This window comes from Schistocerca gregaria, chromosome 1, assembly GCF_023897955.1.
Source record: "Schistocerca gregaria isolate iqSchGreg1 chromosome 1, iqSchGreg1.2, whole genome shotgun sequence".
Classification (NCBI taxonomy): Eukaryota; Metazoa; Arthropoda; class Insecta; order Orthoptera; family Acrididae; genus Schistocerca; species Schistocerca gregaria.
This window is the reverse complement of record NC_064920.1, coordinates 466,832,506-466,847,347: the sequence shown is the minus strand read 5'-3', so window position 1 is coordinate 466,847,347 and position 14,842 is coordinate 466,832,506. Positions and strand designations below refer to the sequence as shown.

At 50.9% G+C, this 14,842-nt stretch overlaps 7 non-coding genes and 8 pseudogenes across 7 annotated transcripts; all 15 read left to right on the top strand.

Moving 5' to 3' along the window:
• The first annotated feature begins 231 nt into the window (after nt 1-231).
• Nucleotides 232-406, top strand: LOC126292631 (U2 spliceosomal RNA; annotated as a pseudogene).
• A 731-nt stretch (nt 407-1,137) lies between these two features.
• LOC126285680 (U2 spliceosomal RNA) lies at nt 1,138-1,252 on the top strand (annotated as a pseudogene).
• Nucleotides 1,253-2,236: 984 nt separating this feature from the next.
• Nucleotides 2,237-2,425, top strand: LOC126285261 (U2 spliceosomal RNA). The gene has a single exon (XR_007551608.1). It is a non-coding gene; the product is annotated as a U2 spliceosomal RNA (small nuclear RNA).
• Nucleotides 2,426-3,155: 730 nt separating this feature from the next.
• Nucleotides 3,156-3,270, top strand: LOC126285669 (U2 spliceosomal RNA; annotated as a pseudogene).
• Nucleotides 3,271-4,254: 984 nt separating this feature from the next.
• On the top strand, nt 4,255-4,443 carry LOC126285252 (U2 spliceosomal RNA). The gene has a single exon (XR_007551607.1). It is a non-coding gene; the product is annotated as a U2 spliceosomal RNA (small nuclear RNA).
• Nucleotides 4,444-5,173: 730 nt separating this feature from the next.
• On the top strand, nt 5,174-5,288 carry LOC126285735 (U2 spliceosomal RNA; annotated as a pseudogene).
• Nucleotides 5,289-6,293: 1,005 nt separating this feature from the next.
• LOC126285245 (U2 spliceosomal RNA) lies at nt 6,294-6,482 on the top strand. The gene has a single exon (XR_007551606.1). It is a non-coding gene; the product is annotated as a U2 spliceosomal RNA (small nuclear RNA).
• A 733-nt stretch (nt 6,483-7,215) lies between these two features.
• On the top strand, nt 7,216-7,330 carry LOC126285724 (U2 spliceosomal RNA; annotated as a pseudogene).
• Nucleotides 7,331-8,319: 989 nt separating this feature from the next.
• On the top strand, nt 8,320-8,509 carry LOC126285409 (U2 spliceosomal RNA). The gene has a single exon (XR_007551643.1). It is a non-coding gene; the product is annotated as a U2 spliceosomal RNA (small nuclear RNA).
• Nucleotides 8,510-9,243: 734 nt separating this feature from the next.
• Nucleotides 9,244-9,358, top strand: LOC126285453 (U2 spliceosomal RNA; annotated as a pseudogene).
• Nucleotides 9,359-10,352: 994 nt separating this feature from the next.
• LOC126285312 (U2 spliceosomal RNA) lies at nt 10,353-10,540 on the top strand. Its single transcript, XR_007551615.1, has one exon. It is a non-coding gene; the product is annotated as a U2 spliceosomal RNA (small nuclear RNA).
• A 732-nt stretch (nt 10,541-11,272) lies between these two features.
• On the top strand, nt 11,273-11,405 carry LOC126285911 (U2 spliceosomal RNA; annotated as a pseudogene).
• Nucleotides 11,406-12,376: 971 nt separating this feature from the next.
• Nucleotides 12,377-12,564, top strand: LOC126285305 (U2 spliceosomal RNA). Its single transcript, XR_007551614.1, has one exon. It is a non-coding gene; the product is annotated as a U2 spliceosomal RNA (small nuclear RNA).
• A 736-nt stretch (nt 12,565-13,300) lies between these two features.
• LOC126285713 (U2 spliceosomal RNA) lies at nt 13,301-13,415 on the top strand (annotated as a pseudogene).
• Nucleotides 13,416-14,399: 984 nt separating this feature from the next.
• LOC126285301 (U2 spliceosomal RNA) lies at nt 14,400-14,587 on the top strand. The gene has a single exon (XR_007551613.1). It is a non-coding gene; the product is annotated as a U2 spliceosomal RNA (small nuclear RNA).
• The last annotated feature ends 255 nt before the right edge of the window (nt 14,588-14,842 follow it).

Here is a 14,842-nt window from a genome sequence, read left to right as displayed (position 1 = left end):
ATACAGACTTATGACCTTCTCATCTTGGCCGGAGTGCGCCACTGCACTCCGGGTAAACCCAAGATCTCCTATTATCTATAGATAATTCTTAGTTACGACGCCGGCCCAGTACCAGCTAGTGAGGTACGGCTCTCTGTAGATGGTGGCAGATGACGTCGACCACGAAACTGGTACTCTGGCCCGGAATATTCCTGAAGCAACCTTCCTAGAAGTTCCTTCCCGCTTCCAAAAATTCTCTCAATGACTAAAAAATCTGTTCTTATCAGCTTAATATCTGATACGTCCTGCATCGCAGGACCAGAATATTAAACTCATTTTTGGCTCATGACGGAGTGATAGGGGCTTGCTCCACCTCTGTCGCGGGTTGGCCCGGCATTGCAGTACCGCCGGGATCGGCCCACCTAAAATTAATTAAAACACAGCTTGAAATGAGATAATATTCTGCAGAGATCAGATATTCTGCTGGTAGCAAAACTTGTCGGAGTTGTCGATGTGCCCAGTAGTTAGCTCCTTACACACTGCGATTTCTTTTAATTTAACATTATCTTATTTTTTTTTTTTTTTGTTTTTAGCCGGACCGCTCTTGCAGCCACATTACACTAGGCTGGTAATTTATGGGGGCACACAACAGCGCCGTCGGATGCTCCTTTGGCGTCTCTTATGGCCCGGCCACAGATAATTTCAATTAAATTTTTTGGAGTTATAACCTTAGCTCCTCGCGAACGTCGTCGTCGTCGCCGCCGCCGCACGCACGCAGAATACGTGTGTACACACGCACACACACATATGCAGTCTGCGGTGAACGGTGTAAGCACTCGGCTAGGTGTAGCTTGCGCCGGCCTCGCGCCGGTGTAGCTCGCGCCGTCCTGGCGCTGCTGTGGGGCGGCCTCACGGCTTCTCCACTGCCGTGGCTGCTAGCGGCGTTCAAATGGGAGTCGCTCTTTACTGTTAGACATGGACGGTAAAACTAGGCTGTTCACGAGTGCTCTCTTCAGTTGTCCTTCTTCCCGGCACTTGCTTTTGCGACGTTTTCCACGGTCGCCTGTTGCGATATCAGCCCGCACCACCATGTTTCACTCCCACATGTGGAGCGCACACGCTGCAAGCATTTAGGCCCTTCCACTGCGGTTTTTCCTTATCGCTTCTCGGCCTTTTGGCTAAGATCAAAGTGTAGTATCTGTTCTTATCAGCTTAATGCTGGTAAGGTCGGATACGAAACGCACTGATATGCGATGTATTTTCTTTAGTCATTGCTCTCCCGGCACCCGACTATGACGAAGTTGCGGCGTGCACGGTCTGGATCGTGGTTGGCCTTGCAGTGAGGGCAGCAAGCGCCTTCGTAACTGCCAGACCTGCGCTGCGCTGCCAAGATCTCCTATTATCTATAGATAATTCTTAGTTACGACGCCGGCCCAGTGCCAGCTAGTGAGGCACGACTCTCTGTAGATGGTGGCAGATGACGTCGACCACGAAACTGGTACTGTGGCCCGGAATATTCCTGAAGCAACCTTCCTAGAAGTTCCTTCCCGCTTCCAAAAATTCTCTCAATGACTAAAAAAAATCTGTTCTTATCAGCTTAATGCTGGTAAGGTCGGATACGAAACGCACTGATATGCGATGTATTTTCTTTAGTCATTGCTCTCCCGGCACCCGACTATGACGAAGTTGCAGCGTGCACGGTCCGGATCGTGGTTGGCCTTGCTGTGAGGGCAGCAAGCGCCTTCGTAACTGCCAGACCTGCGCTGCATGTGATACTTCTTCCCTCTATTTTCTCCCGATTTTGACTAAGGGTGGCGAGATGCTCAGGCCCCATCTGAACCATCCGCAGAGGCAGATGTAGCCGTCCCATCTGATCCTCCTGCCGTGGCAGATGCAGACCGGTCTCGTGTGTGTCCAGTTTATACTGTCGACACCGGCGGCAGAGTTGGTAGCGACGTATGTGCCTTCCGCTCTGTTCGTCTTCCAATTTTTCCCCCGGCCAGCTTCGTCTGGGTCTCCGCCCGGGGTTGATACAGACTTATGACCTTCTCATCTTGGCCGGAGTGCGCCACTGCACTCCGGGTAAACCCAAGATCTCCTATTATCTATAGATAATTCTTAGTTACGACGCCGGCCCAGTACCAGCTAGTGAGGTACGGCTCTCTGTAGATGGTGGCAGATGACGTCGACCACGAAACTGGTACTCTGGCCCGGAATATTCCTGAAGCAACCTTCCTAGAAGTTCCTTCCCGCTTCCAAAAATTCTCTCAATGACTAAAAAAAAAAAAAAAATCTGTTCTTATCAGCTTAATATCTGATACGTCCTGCATCGCAGGACCAGAATATTAAACTCATTTTTGGCTCATGACGGAGTGATAGGGGCTTGCTCCACCTCTGTCGCGGGTTGGCCCGGCATTGCAGTACCGCCGGGATCGGCCCACCTAAAATTAATTAAAACACAGCTTGAAATGAGATAATATTCTGCAGAGATCAGATATTCTGCTGGTAGCAAAACTTGTCGGAGTTGTCGATGTGCCCAGTAGTTAGCTCCTTACACACTGCGATTTCTTTTAATTTAACATTATCTTATTTTTTTTTTTTTTGTTTTTAGCTGGACCGCTCTTGCAGCCACATTACACTAGGCTGGTAATTTATGGGGGCACACAACAGCGCCGTCGGATGCTCCTTTGGCGTCTCTTATGGCCCGGCCACAGATAATTTCAATTAAATTTTTTGGAGTTATAACCTTAGCTCCTCGCGAACGTCGTCGTCGTCGCCGCCGCCGCACGCACGCAGAATACGTGTGTACACACGCACACACACATATGCAGTCTGCGGTGAACGGTGTAAGCACTCGGCTAGGTGTAGCTTGCGCCGGCCTCGCGCCGGTGTAGCTCGCGCCGTCCTGGCGCTGCTGTGGGGCGGCCTCACGGCTTCTCCACTGCCGTGGCTGCTAGCGGCGTTCAAATGGGAGTCGCTCTTTACTGTTAGACATGGACGGTAAAACTAGGCTGTTGACGAGTGCTCTCTTCAGTTGTCCTTCCTCCCGGCACTTGCTTTTGCGACGTTTTCCACGGTCGCCTGTTGCGATATCAGCCCGCACCACCATGTTTCACTCCCACATGTGGAGCGCACACGCTGCAAGCATTTAGGCCCTTCCACTGCGGTTTTTCCTTATCGCTTCTCGGCCTTTTGGCTAAGATCAAAGTGTAGTATCTGTTCTTATCAGCTTAATGCTGGTAAGGTCGGATACGAAACGCACTGATATGCGATGTATTTTCTTTAGTCATTGCTCTCCCGGCACCCGACTATGACGAAGTTGCGGCGTGCACGGTCTGGATCGTGGTTGGCCTTGCAGTGAGGGCAGCAAGCGCCTTCGTAACTGCCAGACCTGCGCTGCGCTGCCAAGATCTCCTATTATCTATAGATAATTCTTAGTTACGACGCCGGCCCAGTGCCAGCTAGTGAGGCACGACTCTCTGTAGATGGTGGCAGATGACGTCGACCACGAAACTGGTACTGTGGCCCGGAATATTCCTGAAGCAACCTTCCTAGAAGTTCCTTCCCGCTTCCAAAAATTCTCTCAATGACTAAAAAAAATCTGTTCTTATCAGCTTAATGCTGGTAAGGTCGGATACGAAACGCACTGATATGCGATGTATTTTCTTTAGTCATTGCTCTCCCGGCACCCGACTATGACGAAGTTGCAGCGTGCACGGTCCGGATCGTGGTTGGCCTTGCTGTGAGGGCAGCAAGCGCCTTCGTAACTGCCAGACCTGCGCTGCATGTGATACTTCTTCCCTCTATTTTCTCCCGATTTTGACTAAGGGTGGCGAGATGCTCAGGCCCCATCTGAACCATCCGCAGAGGCAGATGTAGCCGTCCCATCTGATCCTCCTGCCGTGGCAGATGCAGACCGGTCTCGTGTGTGTCCAGTTTATACTGTCGACACCGGCGGCAGAGTTGGTAGCGACGTATGTGCCTTCCGCTCTGTTCGTCTTCCAATTTTTCCCCCGGCCAGCTTCGTCTGGGTCTCCGCCCGGGGTTGATACAGACTTATGACCTTCTCATCTTGGCCGGAGTGCGCCACTGCACTCCGGGTAAACCCAAGATCTCCTATTATCTATAGATAATTCTTAGTTACGACGCCGGCCCAGTACCAGCTAGTGAGGTACGGCTCTCTGTAGATGGTGGCAGATGACGTCGACCACGAAACTGGTACTCTGGCCCGGAATATTCCTGAAGCAACCTTCCTAGAAGTTCCTTCCCGCTTCCAAAAATTCTCTCAATGACTAAAAAAAAAAAAAAAATCTGTTCTTATCAGCTTAATATCTGATACGTCCTGCATCGCAGGACCAGAATATTAAACTCATTTTTGGCTCATGACGGAGTGATAGGGGCTTGCTCCACCTCTGTCGCGGGTTGGCCCGGCATTGCAGTACCGCCGGGATCGGCCCACCTAAAATTAATTAAAACACAGCTTGAAATGAGATAATATTCTGCAGAGATCAGATATTCTGCTGGTAGCAAAACTTGTCGGAGTTGTCGATGTGCCCAGTAGTTAGCTCCTTACACACTGCGATTTCTTTTAATTTAACATTATCTTATTTTTTTTTTTTTTGTTTTTAGCTGGACCGCTCTTGCAGCCACATTACACTAGGCTGGTAATTTATGGGGGCACACAACAGCGCCGTCGGATGCTCCTTTGGCGTCTCTTATGGCCCGGCCACAGATAATTTCAATTAAATTTTTTGGAGTTATAACCTTAGCTCCTCGCGAACGTCGTCGTCGTCGCCGCCGCCGCACGCACGCAGAATACGTGTGTACACACGCACACACACATATGCAGTCTGCGGTGAACGGTGTAAGCACTCGGCTAGGTGTAGCTTGCGCCGGCCTCGCGCCGGTGTAGCTCGCGCCGTCCTGGCGCTGCTGTGGGGCGGCCTCACGGCTTCTCCACTGCCGTGGCTGCTAGCGGCGTTCAAATGGGAGTCGCTCTTTACTGTTAGACATGGACGGTAAAACTAGGCTGTTGACGAGTGCTCTCTTCAGTTGTCCTTCCTCCCGGCACTTGCTTTTGCGACGTTTTCCACGGTCGCCTGTTGCGATATCAGCCCGCACCACCATGTTTCACTCCCACATGTGGAGCGCACACGCTGCAAGCATTTAGGCCCTTCCACTGCGGTTTTTCCTTATCGCTTCTCGGCCTTTTGGCTAAGATCAAAGTGTAGTATCTGTTCTTATCAGCTTAATGCTGGTAAGGTCGGATACGAAACGCACTGATATGCGATGTATTTTCTTTAGTCATTGCTCTCCCGGCACCCGACTATGACGAAGTTGCGGCGTGCACGGTCTGGATCGTGGTTGGCCTTGCTGTGAGGGCAGCAAGCGCCTTCGTAACTGCCAGACCTGCGCTGCGCTGCGCTGCGCTGCGCTGCGCTGCCAAGATCTCCTATTATCTATAGATAATTCTTAGTTACGACGCCGGCCCAGTGCCAGCTAGTGAGGCACGACTCTCTGTAGATGGTGGCAGATGACGTCGACCACGAAACTGGTACTGTGGCCCGGGAATATTCCTGAAGCAACCTTCCTAGAAGTTCCTTCCCGCTTCCAAAAATTCTCTCAATGACTAAAAAAAATCTGTTCTTATCAGCTTAATGCTGGTAAGGTCGGATACGAAACGCACTGATATGCGATGCATTTTCTTTAGTCATTGCTCTCCCGGCACCCGACTATGACGAAGTTGCAGCGTGCACGGTCCGGATCGTGGTTGGCCTTGCTGTGAGGGCAGCAAGCGCCTTCGTAACTGCCAGACCTGCGCTGCATGTGATACTTCTTCCCTCTATTTTCTCCCGATTTTGACTAAGGGTGGCGAGATGCTCAGGCCCCATCTGAACCATCCGCAGAGGCAGATGTAGCCGTCCCATCTGATCCTCCTGCCGTGGCAGATGCAGACCGGTCTCGTGTGTGTCCAGTTTATACTGTCGACACCGGCGGCAGAGTTGGTAGCGACGTATGTGCCTTCCGCTCTGTTCGTCTTCCAATTTTTCCCCCGGCCAGCTTCGTCTGGGTCTCCGCCCGGGGTTGATACAGACTTATGACCTTCTCATCTTGGCCGGAGTGCGCCACTGCACTCCGGGTAAACCCAAGATCTCCTATTATCTATAGATAATTCTTAGTTACGACGCCGGCCCAGTACCAGCTAGTGAGGTACGGCTCTCTGTAGATGGTGGCAGATGACGTCGACCACGAAACTGGTACTCTGGCCCGGAATATTCCTGAAGCAACCTTCCTAGAAGTTCCTTCCCGCTTCCAAAAATTCTCTCAATGACTAAAAAAAAAAAAAAAATCTGTTCTTATCAGCTTAATATCTGATACGTCCTGCATCGCAGGACCAGAATATTAAACTCATTTTTGGCTCATGACGGAGTGATAGGGGCTTGCTCCACCTCTGTCGCGGGTTGGCCCGGCATTGCAGTACCGCCGGGATCGGCCCACCTAAAATTAATTAAAACACAGCTTGAAATGAGATAATATTCTGCAGAGATCAGATATTCTGCTGGTAGCAAAACTTGTCGGAGTTGTCGATGTGCCCAGTAGTTAGCTCCTTACACACTGCGATTTCTTTTAATTTAACATTATCTTATTTTTTTTTTTTTTTTTGTTTTTAGCTGGACCGCTCTTGCAGCCACATTACACTAGGCTGGTAATTTATGGGGGCACACAACAGCGCCGTCGGATGCTCCTTTGGCGTCTCTTATGGCCCGGCCACAGATAATTTCAATTAAATTTTTTGGAGTTATAACCTTAGCTCCTCGCGAACGTCGTCGTCGTCGCCGCCGCCGCACGCACGCAGAATACGTGTGTACACACGCACACACACATATGCAGTCTGCGGTGAACGGTGTAAGCACTCGGCTAGGTGTAGCTTGCGCCGGCCTCGCGCCGGTGTAGCTCGCGCCGTCCTGGCGCTGCTGTGGGGCGGCCTCACGGCTTCTCCACTGCCGTGGCTGCTAGCGGCGTTCAAATGGGAGTCGCTCTTTACTGTTAGACATGGACGGTAAAACTAGGCTGTTGACGAGTGCTCTCTTCAGTTGTCCTTCCTCCCGGCACTTGCTTTTGCGACGTTTTCCACGGTCGCCTGTTGCGATATCAGCCCGCACCACCATGTTTCACTCCCACATGTGGAGCGCACACACTGCAAGCATTTAGGCCCTTCCACTGCGGTTTTTCCTTATCGCTTCTCGGCCTTTTGGCTAAGATCAAAGTGTAGTATCTGTTCTTATCAGCTTAATGCTGGTAAGGTCGGATACGAAACGCACTGATATGCGATGTATTTTCTTTAGTCATTGCTCTCCCGGCACCCGACTATGACGAAGTTGCGGCGTGCACGGTCTGGATCGTGGTTGGCCTTGCTGTGAGGGCAGCAAGCGCCTTCGTAACTGCCAGACCTGCGCTGCGCTGCGCTGCCAAGATCTCCTATTATCTATAGATAATTCTTAGTTACGACGCCGGCCCAGTGCCAGCTAGTGAGGCACGACTCTCTGTAGATGGTGGCAGATGACGTCGACCACGAAACTGGTACTGTGGCCCGGAATATTCCTGAAGCAACCTTCCTAGAAGTTCCTTCCCGCTTCCAAAAATTCTCTCAATGACTAAAAAAAATCTGTTCTTATCAGCTTAATGCTGGTAAGGTCGGATACGAAACGCACTGATATGCGATGCATTTTCTTTAGTCATTGCTCTCCCGGCACCCGACTATGACGAAGTTGCAGCGTGCACGGTCCGGATCGTGGTTGGCCTTGCTGTGAGGGCAGCAAGCGCCTTCGTAACTGCCAGACCTGCGCTGCATGTGATACTTCTTCCCTCTATTTTCTCCCGATTTTGACTAAGGGTGGCGAGATGCTCAGGCCCCATCTGAACCATCCGCAGAGGCAGATGTAGCCGTCCCATCTGATCCTCCTGCCGTGGCAGATGCAGACCGGTCTCGTGTGTGTCCAGTTTATACTGTCGACACCGGCGGCAGAGTTGGTAGCGACGTATGTGCCTTCCGCTCTGTTCGTCTTCCAATTTTTCCCCCGGCCAGCTTCGTCTGGGTCTCCGCCCGGGGTTGATACAGACTTATGACCTTCTCATCTTGGCCGGAGTGCGCCACTGCACTCCGGGTAAACCCAAGATCTCCTATTATCTATAGATAATTCTTAGTTACGACGCCGGCCCAGTACCAGCTAGTGAGGTACGGCTCTCTGTAGATGGTGGCAGATGACGTCGACCACGAAACTGGTACTCTGGCCCGGAATATTCCTGAAGCAACCTTCCTAGAAGTTCCTTCCCGCTTCCAAAAATTCTCTCAATGACTAAAAAAAAAAAAAAAAATCTGTTCTTATCAGCTTAATATCTGATACATCCTGCATCGCAGGACCAGAATATTAAACTCATTTTTGGCTCATGACGGAGTGATAGGGGCTTGCTCCACCTCTGTCGCGGGTTGGCCCGGCATTGCAGTACCGCCGGGATCGGCCCACCTAAAATTAATTAAAACACAGCTTGAAATGAGATAATATTCTGCAGAGATCAGATATTCTGCTGGTAGCAAAACTTGTCGGAGTTGTCGATGTGCCCAGTAGTTAGCTCCTTACACACTGCGATTTCTTTTAATTTAACATTATCTTATTTTTTTTTTTTTTTGTTTTTAGCCGGACCGCTCTTGCAGCCACATTACACTAGGCTGGTAATTTATGGGGGCACACAACAGCGCCGTCGGATGCTCCTTTGGCGTCTCTTATGGCCCGGCCACAGATAATTTCAATTAAATTTTTTGGAGTTATAACCTTAGCTCCTCGCGAACGTCGTCGTCGTCGTCGCCGCCGCCGCACGCACGCAGAATACGTGTGTACACACGCACACACACATATGCAGTCTGCGGTGAACGGTGTAAGCACTCGGCTAGGTGTAGCTTGCGCCGGCCTCGCGCCGGTGTAGCTCGCGCCGTCCTGGCGCTGCTGTGGGGCGGCCTCACGGCTTCTCCACTGCCGTGGCTGCTAGCGGCGTTCAAATGGGAGTCGCTCTTTACTGTTAGACATGGACGGTAAAACTAGGCTGTTGACGAGTGCTCTCTTCAGTTGTCCTTCCTCCCGGCACTTGCTTTTGCGACGTTTTCCACGGTCGCCTGTTGCGATATCAGCCCGCACCACCATGTTTCACTCCCACATGTGGAGCGCACACGCTGCAAGCATTTAGGCCCTTCCACTGCGGTTTTTCCTTATCGCTTCTCGGCCTTTTGGCTAAGATCAAAGTGTAGTATCTGTTCTTATCAGCTTAATGCTGGTAAATTCGGATACGAAACGCACTGATATGCGATGTATTTTCTTTAGTCATTGCTCTCCCGGCACCCGACTATGACGAAGTTGCGGCGTGCACGGTCTGGATCGTGGTTGGCCTTGCTGTGAGGGCAGCAAGCGCCTTCGTAACTGCCAGACCTGCGCTGCGCTGCGCTGCGCTGCCAAGATCTCCTATTATCTATAGATAATTCTTAGTTACGACGCCGGCCCAGTGCCAGCTAGTGAGGCACGACTCTCTGTAGATGGTGGCAGATGACGTCGACCACGAAACTGGTACTGTGGCCCGGAATATTCCTGAAGCAACCTTCCTAGAAGTTCCTTCCCGCTTCCAAAAATTCTCTCAATGATTAAAAAAAATCTGTTCTTATCAGCTTAATGCTGGTAAGGTCGGATACGAAACGCACTGATATGCGATGTATTTTCTTTAGTCATTGCTCTCCCGGCACCCGACTATGACGAAGTTGCAGCGTGCACGGTCCGGATCGTGGTTGGCCTTGCTGTGAGGGCAGCAAGCGCCTTCGTAACTGCCAGACCTGCGCTGCATGTGATACTTCTTCCCTCTATTTTCTCCCGATTTTGACTAAGGGTGGCGAGATGCTCAGGCCCCATCTGAACCATCCGCAGAGGCAGATGTAGCCGTCCCATCTGATCCTCCTGCCGTGGCAGATGCAGACCGGTCTCGTGTGTGTCCAGTTTATACTGTCGACACCGGCGGCAGAGTTGGTAGCGACGTATGTGCCTTCCGCTCTGTTCGTCTTCCAATTTTTCCCCCGGCCAGCTTCGTCTGGGTCTCCGCCCGGGGTTGATACAGACTTATGACCTTCTCATCTTGGCCGGAGTGCGCCACTGCACTCCGGGTAAACCCAAGATCTCCTATTATCTATAGATAATTCTTAGTTACGACGCCGGCCCAGTACCAGCTAGTGAGGTACGGCTCTCTGTAGATGGTGGCAGATGACGTCGACCACGAAACTGGTACTCTGGCCCGGAATATTCCTGAAGCAACCTTCCTAGAAGTTCCTTCCCGCTTCCAAAAATTCTCTCAATGACTAAAAAAAAAAAAAAATCTGTTCTTATCAGCTTAATATCTGATACGTCCTGCATCGCAGGACCAGAATATTAAACTCATTTTTGGCTCATGACGGAGTGATAGGGGCTTGCTCCACCTCTGTCGCGGGTTGGCCCGGCATTGCAGTACCGCCGGGATCGGCCCACCTAAAATTAATTAAAACACAGCTTGAAATGAGATAATATTCTGCAGAGATCAGATATTCTGCTGGTAGCAAAACTTGTCGGAGTTGTCGATGTGCCCAGTAGTTAGCTCCTTACACACTGCGATTTCTTTTAATTTAACATTATCTTTTTTTTTTTTTTTTTTTTTTGTTTTTAGCCGGACCGCTCTTGCAGCCACATTACACTAGGCTGGTAATTTATGGGGGCACACAACAGCGCCGTCGGATGCTCCTTTGGCGTCTCTTATGGCCCGGCCACAGATAATTTCAATTAAATTTTTTGGAGTTATAACCTTAGCTCCTCGCGAACGTCGTCGTCGCCGCCGCCGCACGCACGCAGAATACGTGTGTACACACGCACACACACATATGCAGTCTGCGGTGAACGGTGTAAGCACTCGGCTAGGTGTAGCTTGCGCCGGCCTCGCGCCGGTGTAGCTCGCGCCGTCCTGGCGCTGCTGTGGGGCGGCCTCACGGCTTCTCCACTGCCGTGGCTGCTAGCGGCGTTCAAATGGGAGTCGCTCTTTACTGTTAGACATGGACGGTAAAACTAGGCTGTTGACGAGTGCTCTCTTCAGTTGTCCTTCCTCCCGGCACTTGCTTTTGCGACGTTTTCCACGGTCGCCTGTTGCGATATCAGCCCGCACCACCATGTTTCACTCCCACATGTGGAGCGCACACGCTGCAAGCATTTAGGCCCTTCCACTGCGGTTTTTCCTTATCGCTTCTCGGCCTTTTGGCTAAGATCAAAGTGTAGTATCTGTTCTTATCAGCTTAATGCTGCTAAGGTCGGATACGAAACGCACTGATATGCGATGTATTTTCTTTAGTCATTGCTCTCCCGGCACCCGACTATGACGAAGTTGCGGCGTGCACGGTCTGGATCGTGGTTGGCCTTGCTGTGAGGGCAGCAAGCGCCTTCGTAACTGCCAGACCTGCGCTGCGCTGCGCTGCCAAGATCTCCTATTATCTATAGATAATTCTTAGTTACGACGCCGGCCCAGTGCCAGCTAGTGAGGCACGACTCTCTGTAGATGGTGGCAGATGACGTCGACCACGAAACTGGTACTGTGGCCCGGAATATTCCTGAAGCAACCTTCCTAGAAGTTCCTTCCCGCTTCCAAAAATTCTCTCAATGATTAAAAAAAATCTGTTCTTATCAGCTTAATGCTGGTAAGGTCGGATACGAAACGCACTGATATGCGATGTATTTTCTTTAGTCATTGCTCTCCCGGCACCCGACTATGACGAAGTTGCAGCGTGCACGGTCCGGATCGTGGTTGGCCTTGCTGTGAGGGCAGCAAGCGCCTTCGTAACTGCCAGACCTGCGCTGCATGTGATACTTCTTCCCTCTATTTTCTCCCGATTTTGACTAAGGGTGGCGAGATGCTCAGGCCCCATCTGAACCATCCGCAGAGGCAGATGTAGCCGTCCCATCTGATCCTCCTGCCGTGGCAGATGCAGACCGGTCTCGTGTGTGTCCAGTTTATACTGTCGACACCGGCGGCAGAGTTGGTAGCGACGTATGTGCCTTCCGCTCTGTTCGTCTTCCAATTTTTCCCCCGGCCAGCTTCGTCTGGGTCTCCGCCCGGGGTTGATACAGACTTATGACCTTCTCATCTTGGCCGGAGTGCGCCACTGCACTCCGGGTAAACCCAAGATCTCCTATTATCTACAGATAATTCTTAGTTACGATGCCGGCCCAGTACCAGCTAGTGAGGTACGGCTCTCTGTAGATGGTGGCAGATGACGTCGACCACGAAACTGGTACTCTGGCCCGGAATATTCCTGAAGCAACCTTCCTAGAAGTTCCTTCCCGCTTCCAAAAATTCTCTCAATGACTAAAAAAAAAAAAAAATCTGTTCTTATCAGCTTAATATCTGATACGTCCTGCATCGCAGGACCAGAATATTAAACTCATTTTTGGCTCATGACGGAGTGATAGGGGCTTGCTCCACCTCTGTCGCGGGTTGGCCCGGCATTGCAGTACCGCCGGGATCGGCCCACCTAAAATTAATTAAAACACAGCTTGAAATGAGATAATATTCTGCAGAGATCAGATATTCTGCTGGTAGCAAAACTTGTCGGAGTTGTCGATGTGCCCAGTAGTTAGCTCCTTACACACTGCGATTTCTTTTAATTTAACATTATCTTATTTTTTTTTTTTTTTTTGTTTTTAGCCGGACCGCTCTTGCAGCCACATTACACTAGGCTGGTAATTTATGGGGGCACACAACAGCGCCGTCGGATGCTCCTTTGGCGTCTCTTATGGCCCGGCCACAGATAATTTCAATTAAATTTTTTGGAGTTATAACCTTAGCTCCTCGCGAACGTCGTCGTCGTCGTCGCCGCCGCCGCACGCACGTAGAATACGTGTGTACACACGCACACACACATATGCAGTCTGCGGTGAACGGTGTAAGCACTCGGCTAGGTGTAGCTTGCGCCGGCCTCGCGCCGGTGTAGCTCGCGCCGTCCTGGCGCTGCTGTGGGGCGGCCTCACGGCTTCTCCACTGCCGTGGCTGCTAGCGGCGTTCAAATGGGAGTCGCTCTTTACTGTTAGACATGGACGGTAAAACTAGGCTGTTGACGAGTGCTCTCTTCAGTTGTCCTTCCTCCCGGCACTTGCTTTTGCGACGTTTTCCACGGTCGCCTGTTGCGATATCAGCCCGCACCACCATGTTTCACTCCCACATGTGGAGCGCACACGCTGCAAGCATTTAGGCCCTTCCACTGCGGTTTTTCCTTATCGCTTCTCGGCCTTTTGGCTAAGATCAAAGTGTAGTATCTGTTCTTATCAGCTTAATGCTGGTAAGGTCGGATACGAAACGCACTGATATGCGATGTATTTTCTTTAGTCATTGCTCTCCCGGCACCCGACTATGACGAAGTTGCGGCGTGCACGGTCTGGATCGTGGTTGGCCTTGCTGTGAGGGCAGCAAGCGCCTTCGTAACTGCCAGACCTGCGCTGCGCTGCCAAGATCTCCTATTATCTATAGATAATTCTTAGTTACGACGCCGGCCCAGTGCCAGCTAGTGAGGCACGACTCTCTGTAGATGGTGGCAGATGACGTCGACCACGAAACTGGTACTGTGGCCCGGAATATTCCTGAAGCAACCTTCCTAGAAGTTCCTTCCCGCTTCCAAAAATTCTCTCAATGATTAAAAAAAATCTGTTCTTATCAGCTTAATGCTGGTAAGGTCGGATACGAAACGCACTGATATGCGATGTATTTTCTTTAGTCATTGCTCTCCCGGCACCCGACTATGACGAAGTTGCAGCGTGCACGGTCCGGATCGTGGTTGGCCTTGCTGTGAGGGCAGCAAGCGCCTTCGTAACTGCCAGACCTGCGCTGCATGTGATACTTCTTCCCTCTATTTTCTCCCGATTTTGACTAAGGGTGGCGAGATGCTCAGGCCCCATCTGAACCATCCGCAGAGGCAGATGTAGCCGTCCCATCTGATCCTCCTGCCGTGGCAGATGCAGACCGGTCTCGTGTGTGTCCAGTTTATACTGTCGACACCGGCGGCAGAGTTGGTAGCGACGTATGTGCCTTCCGCTCTGTTCGTCTTCCAATTTTTCCCCCGGCCAGCTTCGTCTGGGTCTCCGCCCGGGGTTGATACAGACTTATGACCTTCTCATCTTGGCCGGAGTGCGCCACTGCACTCCGGGTAAACCCAAGATCTCCTATTATCTACAGATAATTCTTAGTTACGATGCCGGCCCAGTACCAGCTAGTGAGGTACGGCTCTCTGTAGATGGTGGCAGATGACGTCGACCACGAAACTGGTACTCTGGCCCGGAATATTCCTGAAGCAACCTTCCTAGAAGTTCCTTCCCGCTTCCAAAAATTCTCTCAATGACTAAAAAAAAAAAAAAATCTGTTCTTATCAGCTTAATATCTGATACGTCCTGCATCGCAGGACCAGAATATTAAACTCATTTTTGGCTCATGACGGAGTGATAGGGGCTTGCTCCACCTCTGTCGCGGGTTGGCCCGGCATTGCAGTACCGCCGGGATCGGCCCACCTAAAATTAATTAAAACACAGCTTGAAATGAGATAATATTCTGCAGAGATCAGATATTCTGCTGGTAGCAAAACTTGTCGGAGTTGTCGATGTGCCCAGTAGTTAGCTCCTTACACACTGCGATTTCTTTTAATTTAACATTATCTTATTTTTTTTTTTTTTTTTGTTTTTAGCCGGACCGCTCTTGCAGCCACATTACACTAGGCTGGTAATTTATGGGGGCACACAACAGCGCCGTCGGATGCTCCTTTGGCGTCTCT